This window comes from Argopecten irradians, chromosome 3 (genome assembly GCF_041381155.1).
Source record: "Argopecten irradians isolate NY chromosome 3, Ai_NY, whole genome shotgun sequence".
NCBI classification, from domain to species: domain Eukaryota; kingdom Metazoa; phylum Mollusca; class Bivalvia; order Pectinida; family Pectinidae; genus Argopecten; species Argopecten irradians.
This window is the reverse complement of record NC_091136.1, coordinates 7,392,517-7,406,133: the sequence shown is the minus strand read 5'-3', so window position 1 is coordinate 7,406,133 and position 13,617 is coordinate 7,392,517.

Here is a 13,617-nt window from a genome sequence, read left to right as displayed (position 1 = left end):
CAGATCGCGATAGATTTCTTTTGAAATGATCTGTCCAATGCTTTATCAGAAATATCACTACTCTCGATATTTATAATTCTACTACAGCGAGTCAGACAATGAATGATTTGTTTCGTTGCCACATCACCAATGCAAAAAATCCATAAGGCTTTCCTGCCAATGTTTTACCAATATCACTGAAGCAACTGTGGAAGGTTTTATACAGCATTGTTACATGTAGTAGTAATTATAGTGGATTTATTTTCCAAATTGTCCATTTAAAGAAAAATTATTACATAATAAATAATTTTGTAAACGCAACACCATACATATTAACAAGAAGCACAAAAACGAATATTATTTTATTGATACACATACAATACAATTAAAAGGGATACGACACGCAACGGAACAAGTAATCGAAAAACTTAATTAACATTACACTTCAGGTGGGGGAAATGGGTAATTGAGTACGGGTGACTCCCTACAGCTAATAAAACATTTAACTTTGAAATAGTGACAAATGAATTTTAAGATCAAGTTAGTTTTGTTACAAGATAAATGACAAAAGGCTTATTATACCATCGTGGTTTTTAATCTACTCCCCTGTGAGTAGCACACATGTGAAATCTGTTAGGTTTTATGCTGAGAAAAAACCTCAAAGGCATTTATTGTCGAAAATTGAACATTTATTAAATGCCAGTGAATCAATTAATAAAAAAGCTAAAAGCATAAAAAGTTGGGGAAATCTTAAAAAACCGCCAACCTTCTTTACAAGCAATAAACTTAAAACAAACAAACAAAAAATACATAATCATAATATAAGGAGGTAAGAAAGGGGTGGTGGAGGGCAAGTTAAAAAGTTTTCACCCCCGCCATTGATTTTTCAACAAAGCATCTAAATAAAACAAAGCGATCACGTGACCGTCTAGACGGCAGTGATTAATAAGAAAGTAAGGACAAGACCAAAAATCCGGAAAAAATAATCTGGATTAGTAAAAATTAAAAATTAATCAAATTGAAAAACAGATAGTATAAATTACTTTATGTTCCACATAAATACAAGTATTTTTTTCTTACAGGAAATCCGTTTTATATCCGTAGATGCATTGCATTGGAACCGGTGGAATAACATTATCTCCTTATTTTAACAAATTGCAATTTACTTTTTATTATTTTATTTATTCATTAGATAAAACACTTTTAAATATGCGTGGTTAATTCAAAATATGGGCATGCAAAATATATTTTCTGTGATGCATTTATAATAGTGAATAACTCGAGCCCGAAAACAATCAAGGTCAATAAAGGTATATCTACAGAAGTAATGCAAAAATGTTAAACATCAAATTAAAATCACACTACACGTGGCTTGCAGCAAGAATTTGGAAAATCCATGGTCCGTTCTCGGAAAATTACGGAAAGATGTTACATAGTTATAGTAGGCACATGATTAACGACATAATTTGATTTCACAATTTTTCTCAATCTTGAAAAAGAAAATCAGATAGGTATGGATATTGGGACTTAAACGTTAATCTGCATATAAATGTACTTTTTTCAAGAACCATAAATTGCAATTCAAGTTAAAATACAAATCTAATATATTAAAGTGAAGTTCAAATTAACAATGTTTTAAGCTTTCACTTCTATAGGTTTAAATGAAATGAGACAATGAAAGACGATATCATAATAACAATATTAATTATGCATGAATGAAGAGTTGCCTTCCTTTGAATACGAAGGATGAGTCGCAGATACATCAATGAATACTTTCGTTGAGTTCTCGCATCGTTATGCGTATTCATTATAAATAATTACGGTTCCCATGATTCTCTTCTCTGAATGAACATTATAACATTTATTTTAAAACGACATCTATCATTTATTGGATCACTTTAAAGATGTTCCACCACCAACAGAGCATAAATGGTATTAATCACTTGAACAATAATTGGTGTTTAATCGTATATATATATGTCTAATAAACACAAAAAATAATATAAAATAATTTGTTTTGCCTTTGGTGCGTGGGCAATCAGTACTTAATTCCATATAGGATATAGTGCCACGGAATTTTTTCGGGATGCAGTTAATTATTTTTTGTAACTTTAACTTGAAGTGAAATTAGAAGCTCAAACTTTTCAATGGTGGTAATGGTGTAAAGTAAGTAACTTTTGTAACTGAAGAAAAATACTAAATCGTCTGCTCGTGTTTTTGATAGTGAAAAAATGTCATTTATCAGCGGTGGAGCATCTTTAAATGGTTGGAATATCCGAAAGTTTGAGTTAATTATGGGATATACAGAATGGCATTTATTTTGTAATGTGTGTTGACAAAATTACCTTACATTAGATTTACAAGATCTTTTTTCTTAAGCTCCAAACGTAATATTAGTAACAATACGGCGTCTAAGCTGTCATTCGGTGCGAGTGTTTTATGACCTAATTTTTAGTCAAATTGCTTCACATATGACATATTTTTGGACATTGCAATTTGTATCATGTAGTCCACTTCCGTATAACACGGCGCAATTTCCATCGTCATTAACAAAATGAATCCGAGCGGAAGTGCCGTCACTCCATGTCCACTTCCCTTTGTAATCACGTGACACACCGACAAGCCACGATTTCCCACTTCCTGTGGTTAAACAATAACACAAGTTTGTGAACTGTATCATTCAAATCATAATACTCTCAGAATATAAACCATTTTAACACATAAGATGCATGAATCGCAACTGAATCAGTATTATGTTACGTTACACTATCAGAATTTCATAACATACATACATTTTACTATGATAACGGACCATGTATAGGGTTGTTTGCTGAAACTATATCAAAATAACTAAATAGTGTCATGATTGTACACCATTATTGATTTATATCTTGAAACGTAATAAAAGATAAGTAATGATAATGTTACCGTAAACTCCCTGTATCATGTTGTTAAGAGCATGCCGTTTATCATCCGTGTCTAGTATAGCAATTCGTCCTGGCACCATACCACAAAGCTCATCTCCGCCACTGTAGGTTACCCAGACAGGAAACGTCCAAAAGTACAATGCATCAACCCTCACCACTGCTTTGATGTAATTGACTTCGATGGATGGAACTTGAGGGGAAAATGTATATTTGAGATATCTTGAATTGATCTTACGTTATCATACACAATGCATCTACTTAATTAGGTGGATCTTATTCATTTTTCAGATAATAAACGTTGTTGAAATATCGACCTAATCTAATAATATTCTATTCTTTTTATTACTTCCGCTCACTTTAATGGTAAACGATATACTCCCACTGATTACCCTTAGAGAGTGTAGAGCACTGTCTAAGTAGTAAAATTAAAGTTTAATTTTGATAAATTTGAACGTACACCATGAATAAAACATTGTAACAAGTATAAATTAGTAGTATTTCATCCTACAGATTTTCCTAATTTATTAACATTATGACTTTTGAATATCAATTACTGTCTTTTGAAATATCTCGGTGCAAGTGAAAATGCGTAATTGCGAGGTTGTTTCATTTTAATCTAGTCAAAGGCTGAATTTTAATTAACATTATGTATATGAACTGAAGTACTTTACCTATACGCGGCATACAGACCGGTGGTGAATTCTTCAAAACAACGCAAGTGTTCGAGTTGTTACATCCAAGAAGTCGACAATTTCCGCTCACGTCCTGTATTGATCATAGAAATACATATTTATTTCGTAATACAATGTATGCTAAATCAAAACAAATACAATGTCTGCTACAAAAAAAGCAAATGCAATGTATGATACAATAACAACAAATACGGTATAAGCTACAACAAAACAAATGCAATGTATGCTATAAAAAGCAAAAGCAATGTTTGCCACAAAAACAATTGCAATGAATGCCACAAGAAAATAAATACAATGTATGCTACAACAAAACAAATACAGTGTATGCTACAACAAAAACAAATACAATAAAAGCTATAAAAAGACAAATACAATGTCTGCTACAAAAAAGACAATGTATGCGACAAAAACAAATGCAATGTATGCTACAAAAAATACAATGTATGCTACAACAAACAAATACAATGTATGCTACAACAAAACAAATACAATGTATGCTACAACACTACAAATACAAACTCGAACACAAATACATAATAGAATTGGTGTACACATACATGTAACACACAGAAATACAAAATATAATTGGTGTATTAAAGTCGCACACGGTATACGAAAAACATGCTCTGAAAAACGCTGTCAACGGTATAACTTCCGTTGAAATAATGCAAGAAATCGACCTTGAATAACATACGTACTGGGTTATAGATGCAGTATATTCATGAAAACTTTCCCTAGCGCGACAGCAACACGAAAACTTTTGACATTTGGACAACCACACAGGTCAGTTGGATTTAAGATCAAAGAGAAGGGGATGATCCCTCATTAGATGGTCACAGACATTACTTAATTTATTCGGATCGTTTCCTTAGTGTAAGATTTGAACCTGCTCTCCCCATTTTTGAAGTAGAAGGACGACTGAATATCATTTCATTATTGTTTTAGAATTCCTTACTATTTTCTACTTTACAGTGGGACACCATAGTCTATAAAAGTGGTAGTTCATGCTAAGCTCGCAGCATAATATAAGAGTCTTTCATATGAGGATATGCAGGATAGGGATATTCTACCCGAGTGTCATAAAATGTTGTAAAACCCGAGGCTTATCGAGGGTTTTGCAACATTTTGTGATCCCGAGGGTAGAATATCCCTATCCTTCATATCCACTTATGAAGGAGTACTTTTCTTTCATATCTCGACGTTCTATTGAAATTTTACAACTACTATATCCCGCCATTTTAAAATAAATTTGAAGAAATCCACGGCTGAAAGTCAATTTTTCATACATGAAAAATTACGTGATATTTCCAAGAAAAATTCCGTTGTTTGCATCGTTTATATTATTATACCTCAAGTGAGAATCCTGCATTCTGATTGGTCGAGAGATATTTGGTATTTTACACTATCACACGACAGGTAACATTAGAACAATAGGAAACAATAGACACGTTCGTAGCAACCCCCTAGCAACGGGTGATAGTGTATTTTTGACAGTGCAAAATATTAACCGCCCGAAAAAGATGTGCACTCGTTTCTATTTTCGACGCCATCTTTGTTTTTTGAAGCGACGCTCCAAAATTTATCTGGAACTATTTTGTAATAGTTTTGCCAAATTAGTCTGTTTATCAATAAAAAAAATATTAAGGATGGAGCTTTCCGTTCACGTCTTTTCGCTTACCGTCCAAGTGCTATATGTTGGTTTTTATGAACCCGTCGGTGATTAGGTGAACGGAAGACATGCGATTTCAAGCGTCTTCGTGACGTTGCTAATGTTGTAAACAGACGACGGGACGAAATAAAAATTCATTGAGATTTAAAAAAAACGTTAAGATTTAAACAAACGCAGGAGACAAGACAACAAGAATTTTCATTAAATGTTTATTGTGAGTATTCTTTTTATAATGCAATGATAGTTAGCGCTACTGAGTAGAAGCTGATATACTAATCCACTGCCGACGGTGACTGTTCGACTTTTGCTAAAATCAATTAAAATGTTTCAATAGATTGCAAATACTTGAAAACTAGTTTGGTTTCTAGACTTTTGGTATAATAAAATAAATACTACCTGCATTAGAGGGTGACAGTGCCTAGTGTCACCCCTCGGAATATCACTGTCACCCTCGGCTTCGCCTCGGGTAACAGTGACATCCTCGGGGTGACACTAGGCACTGTCACCCTCTAATGCAGGTAGTATTTATATAGTGTAAACCAGTCAAGTTAATGAAAAAAAATGTTAAAATTTTACCAAGGAAATAGAAATTTTGTTGACGCCGTGAGGTCACGAGGCTTTATTGCATGGGTAGCCATTCAATACAGCCTCAGGCGGCATGAGTGTATTGTCCTAGACCAGCCAGTATTACACCCGTAGGTATGAAAGAAAAGAGAGTATTGCCTGTAGTCAGAAAAAATGTTATTGGATGTGGTGTTCTGCTGAGGCTTAAGTGAGGTAATACTATAAATGAGTCCTACTTTAATCACCAGCTTTAAAATGACGCCTTGGTTTAAAAACAGGTTTAGCAAATTTATCGCAGGTTTTAAAAATGTCAACTTATAACGCAAAGTTAAACACGTCGACTCGATCGGTCGTATCGCGTAGTCATTGTAATCGTCCCGCAAATCGCGCAACCGGTTCACACACCCACTGTAGTGCCACAGTACAAAATTCAAATTATGTCTTCTTTTAGATGACCATTTCAATTTATACTCCCCGATTTTTTTTTAATAACGTCCATTGAAGAGAACCGTATATTTTGTATTTTGGTTTCGTCCCATCGTCTGTTTACAACATTAGCAACGTCACGAAGACGCTTGAAATCGCATGTCTTCCATTCACCTAATCACCGACGGGTTCATAAAAACCAACATATAGCGCTTGGACGGTAAGCGAAAAGGCGTAAACGGAAAGCTCCGTCCTTTATTTGAAAACAATATATTGATAAACAGATTAATTTGGCAAAAACCATTGAAGAGAACCGTATATTTTGTATTTTGGTTTCGTCCCATCGTCTGTTTACAACATTAGCAACGTCACGAAGACGCTTGAAATCGCATGTCTTCCATTCACCTAATCACCGACGGGTTCATAAAAACCAACATATAGCGCTTGGACGGTAAGCGAAAAGGCGTAAACGGAAAGCTCCGTCCTTTATTTGAAAACAATATATTGATAAACAGATTAATTTGGCAAAACTTTTACTAAATAGCTCCAGACAAATTTTGAAGCGTCGCTTCAAAAAACAAAGATGGCGTCGAAAAAGAAACGAGTGCGCATCTTTTTTGGGCGGTTAATATTTTGCACTGTCAAAAATACACTATCACCCGTTGCTAGGGGGTTAGGGGGCTACGAACGTGTCCATTTTTTCCTATTGTTCTTATGTTACCTGCCGTGTGATAGTGTAAAATACCAAATATCTCTCGACCAATCAAAATGCAGGATTTTCACTTGAGGTATAATAAACATATAATTATGTAAATACGATAAATAAGGCGATGTCGTTAGATAATAAAGGAATATCGAATAGATTGAAAAGGAGTTTTTTTACGGCAGAATGTTTTAATTGATTTACGTAAATATTCTTGAATGCATAAGAAGGGAAGTAAATTTATTGCAAATGGTAGAAGGACTGATTCACTGTTCCCTTTGATTGTACTTAACTTGTCTTCGGCAGTCAATATAAGCAGCACAATTGACAATCAAAATCTAAATGACTGTACATATGTGAAATATATATTTAAGTGGCGTGCTGTGCCTATTTCACTAAGGTAGTGAATGTGACTATGTCTGTGGAATATGCAGATGGGGTTTTCATTCAACACTACACATTAGCTTTAATAGCTTTAAATCAAACATTATCATCAATATGATAGAAAAAGAAAATTCAGAAGGAAAAATCCAGCAACAAAAAGAAACAACCTAAAAGAACAAATAGAAACAAAACGAAAAAACAAACAAACAAACAAAAACATATAGAGAAAAACAGCATCAAGAGTTAACTAAAAACGCAAGACTCCTCAAAATCAAAACAAAAACGAATTTAGGGTGCAACAACGAAATACATCATCATTCTTTTGAGAAAAAATAACATAAATAATATATAATTTGTAAATAATAGCAAACAGCATTAATATCACTATACCGTACAGTTACTATACTAGATAATGACAACATTATTACGAAGGACACAGAAACATAATATACATAGAGATTGGAAACTCCTTCTTTATCTTTGTTGACAGGCATAGTGACCTCTGGTTTAAAGGCATTTTCCCTTGGCTAAATACTTTTGAGTGTATTCTTTTAAACATGATATCTTTGCATCAATACAAAGTTTAAACATTATATCATGGTTTGATGTGACTAGTTTTTCCAATTGATGTTATTTAATGTGATTTTTGAAAGTATGAAAATCGACAATTTTACCTGATTTTTTTTTTTTTTTTTTTTGAAAATCAGACACTCAAAACCGGAAGTGGGTTTTGTTTCATTAATATTTAAGTGAAATCTTTATTTTTTCTTTCCAAAATCGTACTCAAACCATCTGAAAATTACTGAACTTTTATAACATATCAAAGTTATTCTGCCGTATTTAACTATTTAAAAATTATTTATTAACCCTTAAGCCCATACAGAGGTACATCTGCCGATAGTAAAAATGGCGGAGTTGAAATCTCTATGTATATATGTTTCTGATAGACATTACATTCGGAATTGCGTATCTCCTCAAGTACACGTAATCATCAGCAACACCTGAATAGTCGAGACATCCACCACTACCATAGAGATAACATTGTAGTCTGGCCGCACTGTATGATAGCACTTCACAGTCCGAGAGGCGAATACACGCCTTCTGGCACTGGATATATCCCAGAGGTTTCCATGACATCAAGGGGAAAGCACAACGAATGTCTGTGACTGCGTTTCCGAAGTCGGACACTATCGCGCCATAACTGCCACATATATGTAAAAATGCATGTATGTACAAACAAATTTCGATTTTTCGGTTTGATTCCATTGTCATGGTATCAAGGGGTCAAAGTCTAAAAGTTGATATACATGAGTCAAGACACGTCTATCCCCGTTTGTATAACGCGAGTCAATGATGATCCTGATATTAAACGTTTTAGCTTCTCCTATGTTACCACAATATGCTTAATCCATCAAATATCGTTTATCCTACCATGCTGGAAACGCTCATCTGTCTGTATCATTGCTTTCCTTGGTCTACATAACTACCTGCAGTGACAGTCAGACGGAGCACAATAGTGCTGCTGGAAACTCCTGGTGTCAGAAGCTGGGTGTCTAAGTCGAACAGCTTACGCCCTTGAAATCCTATACAGTCTGGTTTTTCATCAAACACTTTATACTGTGTTGCAGATGATAGTTTCCACGAATTCTATTGCCTAATATAGGAAAATCACAGTCAAATAGTTATAGGCCCAGTTCTTAACTCAATGCTGCTTTTGTTTTATCTGTAGTCCGTTTTACCTATACAAAGTAAATAAACCGTGAAACGAGCGAGCATATATTATTCATTATCAACTCTAATTGAATTATCAAAATTTACATACCGTCAACTCAAATGGGGATATATATATGGTGGTCACATTTAAGTGACAATTTCATGCTCCGTGAATCGTGAGACGAAAACAGATCGTTAAATCACGTCAAACTAAATATGCTATGCAACTAAGCTCTCGTAACGTTATCACGTAAATTTATCCATTTTCATTAGATCTTTATATTGACATTGTGCTCATAATGAACCAATTATTTTCTTTTCACTTGTTAAAGAATAATTTTTAATCAACATTACGTTCATTCCACGATGAAAATTGTACGGAGTAAATCTAAATATAAAACCGATCTGATATGTTTATTTATCAATTTTAAATGGAGTTTTGCAATGTAAAAGTATGGACGAGTCGCTACGCTGAACTTTTGCAACAAAATGGCATATTTTTTACAGATATTATAAAATTCCACACTGACAACTCAAACCGGTCCGATACATTTTTGCTCCAGTCCTCGGGCGAAAATGGCAGCTGTCATCAGTTTCAGGAAGGCTGTAGAAAATTAATTTAAAGGCCCATCACCTTTCCGAAACAAAAACATAACTTTCTAAAAAACGTTTATAACATCAGGAAATATAAATTGATAGCCTATGATGAGGTTACAATACCAAACAAATGCAAGATTTCCTCGAAATCTATGTAACAGTGAAGCTACCTTTCTCTGTTTTGCTGTCTGTCACAGTGATAGTCAACTAGCTACCGCTCGGTAATTAGGACGACGGCGGGAAACATAATACGACCCGCGTTATGAAAATTAAGATTTAATTTATTTAAATCTAATTGTTTAGAAGGTGATTACAGGTATAGTATTAGCGGTAAGCTAATAACTTTTGCAACTCCACAAATTTATCAATCTCGTTTTACATTTCAATTTAAAAAAATAAAAGCCGTTTCGGAAAGATAGTGGGCCTTTAAGAAGTATTTATTTTGATGATTTAACGTTCTCTTCCAGTAAGTATTGAATATGATAAGTACCCAGAAATTAGTCACAGAATTTCACCTTCCACTCGTCTGATTATCGAACATATTCTTTTCAATTGTGAAACATAATTCTCGGATTAGAAAGAAAAGTCACCATTATTGTTATTAAACACAGCCTAGCTACTAAGGCATTTCTCGTGATGTTTCGAAAATTACATCATTATCGTCTGTCGATATACATGACCAGTATAGCGTATTAAGACTGGAGATGTATTGACTGTATGTTGGTACGAGATACGTACTGACTCTGCGTGCAAGCGTGAACGAAAACAAATTAAAATTCTTTACCTGGCGTAGTTATCGAAACGTCGAAAACAGATATAATTGTGTTGTTTGTTTGAAATGACCATTTATATATTTTCCCTTTATATCGCATATTGGTTTATGCACAAAGGAGCAATGAAATAACATATAAATGAAATTCATTTAACTACTACATCGGCACCAATATCTAGCTAAACAAACACCATTACATAAAGGGTATTGCCAAAGCTATTGTTTCTTCTATCCAATACAAAAATGGATTTACTAAAATTAGAAATTAATTCCTTCCTTTGGTAAAAATTAAAGAACTGGGCGTTTCCAAATTCATACAAATAACTAATTGGTACATCAATCAATCATTAAAACTCAATGCAAAGCATAATTAATAAAAATGCTAACAAGTTGCATGTATATGTTTTATTTACAATCTCTCAAGACGATTACAAATTGTATTAGAACCGATGCACCTTATCGAAAAAAATATCGATAATATATAATTTTCATGATAATCTGTAGAACCATCTTGTTCTCAAGATGACGTCATTACAACGGTTGGTAAATTTTACCTGTTTTTATCTGGTTTCAAATTCAATAGTGACATAGGAAGGTCTTTGTTTTCTTACAAAGTGGTTTAATTAGCACATTGATCACAAAAAAAAACATTTACGTAGAGAGGAATAATTCGCGGAATTAACAAAAGCAGTCAATCCCCGATAAACTTATACATGTTTGTAGACTTAACAAGTAATTAATTACTGGTTTACTATTAATTACTGAGTTATTGTTATTTTATTTAATCAAATTTCTTTTGGCGTTCTTTAACAATATTACACATTTTCGATATACCAGGGGTTTCTATCACTGTCGTCATATACAACCTGGACTATGTATATGCGACAAAGGATGAGCTGTTAAAGTGTACACGGAACGGAAAATTACATTTTTAAATGTTATTCTATATTGATTTCCTGACAAGAATGTTGAAATCCTCATCAAAATCGGCCGCTTCAGTCCCCAGATACCGTCCTTCTAAGTGCTTGATTTTTACCAGTATGTCGACTGCTAATCAGGGAATCGGCCGCTCACGCTGATTAAGAGAGTAGCCGGATGTGACGTCACGAGGACAACGGTAGTGAGCTATTTGGCAGTGGGGTTATAGCACAAAGGTGGACACATATGCATTTACATATTGGTTTTTTTTTTTTAGAATTTCACAAATATACACACAGTTTTGATGACAACATGATTATATATTAGGAAATATTGCAACTGAAATAAGGCTAAATTACATATATATAAGCAGTCTAAAGGCATCACATAGTGTACCTAATGTAAACTTTTATGCATTACCTATGCTGATATTTTGGCTCTGGTTTCCTTCTCTTAAACCTAGAGATCGTCAGTTCCTGTTTTATAGACACAAATCACACATAAATTATGACAAACTGCGGTTTAATATTGTAAGTTTTCACTATCCGAATCTAATAAAGAGAACCGAAATTCGGGAAAAACGTTGGCGTTATATAATTATCTATTTGAATTTGTTTCTCTTGTTTCCACCCCCGAAATAAAAGCGGTCGCCATTATCATACATAATTATCACAAGGATTTAAATTGAAGTGAACTACAAGGATTCGTGTCTAGAGTCTCCAAATTTATACTGATATATTAAGAAGCAAACTACCTCGGTGTTTTTCATTTTTTCAGACCCTATGAACACCTTACGGGAATGACCAAAAACGCGTTTTTCCTCTACAAAGCGCACTTGTCTTATCGAGCAAACGAAATCTAGAATATTCGTCATTTAAAGTTTCTTAAATTAACGATTCACGTTTATTACCTGGCTATCTAGAAAGACCGGAAATTTAGATTAGAGGATATGAGTCTTTTATAATTTTCGTTTAAAAACAAACGTACGAGCTTCCTTTGAAATGACGGCCCCGCACTTGAGATCTTAAGGCACCATAACCCCTTCGCACGTATTATACGTTTAGCTATATTCATCTCTAAATGTAGACTGCCTAACCGGTATTCGGATATAAGTTTAAAGGAAATCAACCACAATTTGGGTCGTCGGCATAACGCCAAGGACGTGATATGGAGTCTTATAAATACCTTGTCCTCAAATTTCTCACGTATCACAAGTAGAGCTACAACTAAATCAACATAAAGCAGCCAGTCCTTGGGACTTCTCCTAAAGATCAAACAGTATGTCTTATACCTTGCTGTAATTTGTTTATACGATAGAAAAGTAAAAAATCATTAATTATTAGCATTTGAATTTGTTTTCTGTAGCCGGGTACATTAGAAGTAGTGCTTGAGCTTCGTTACATGTATATGATATGTACTGTAAAACCAGGATTATATAATGTATACAAAATATGACATTATACTACAATTAACTGGTGGTCTATAGCTACCTTAACCTATGGACTGATATAATTTTGGACGCACGACGCGTGCTTTTCAAGAAAGCGTGACAGGTCATTTCACACCTTTCTTACGTATCTGGTCAGCTCTCTTATTAGCCGGGATTGACCACGCGTTTTAGTTAACTGCAGTATACAGGACAGGTATAGAGATTAACACAGCACGACATTGGCTATTCGGAGGTTGCTGATTTCAATTCTGAATTCTTTATTTCTTTGAACCTTACGGTTCATTAGAAAAGGTACACACTAGACGACCTAGTCGGGTTTTGGATAACATAATCAAGAACATATACACGTCCTTGATATATTATTCAGGTATATATATATATGTGGTTCCAAAACACCGCCGATATACAACATACATGTACGTGGATTATTATGTGCAATATATTGGCATACATATATATTATGCAGTGATCGCTCAGAGATGTTCATTTACAGAAATGTATCTACGACAGGTACATCAATATGTGTGTGGTATTAATCCCTATTTCCAAGCGTATTCCAAACTCATATCTGTGATTGAGGATACTATCAAATAGGTATCGGACATGCACATGGGTATTTCTATCTTCAAAATCGATGTTTACAAACAGTTGGTTTATATTAGATGACAGTCATCGAAAATCGCAACTCTAACTTATGCGAGTAGAGTCGACCCGTTACGCTTGTCCTACTCGCGATCGTGCGTCACAGGTCAGGGGTTTCCCGAATCGGGGTCATCAGGTGTGTGTTCTAGAGAAAAGTCGAGATATAATACCAAAATCGCCA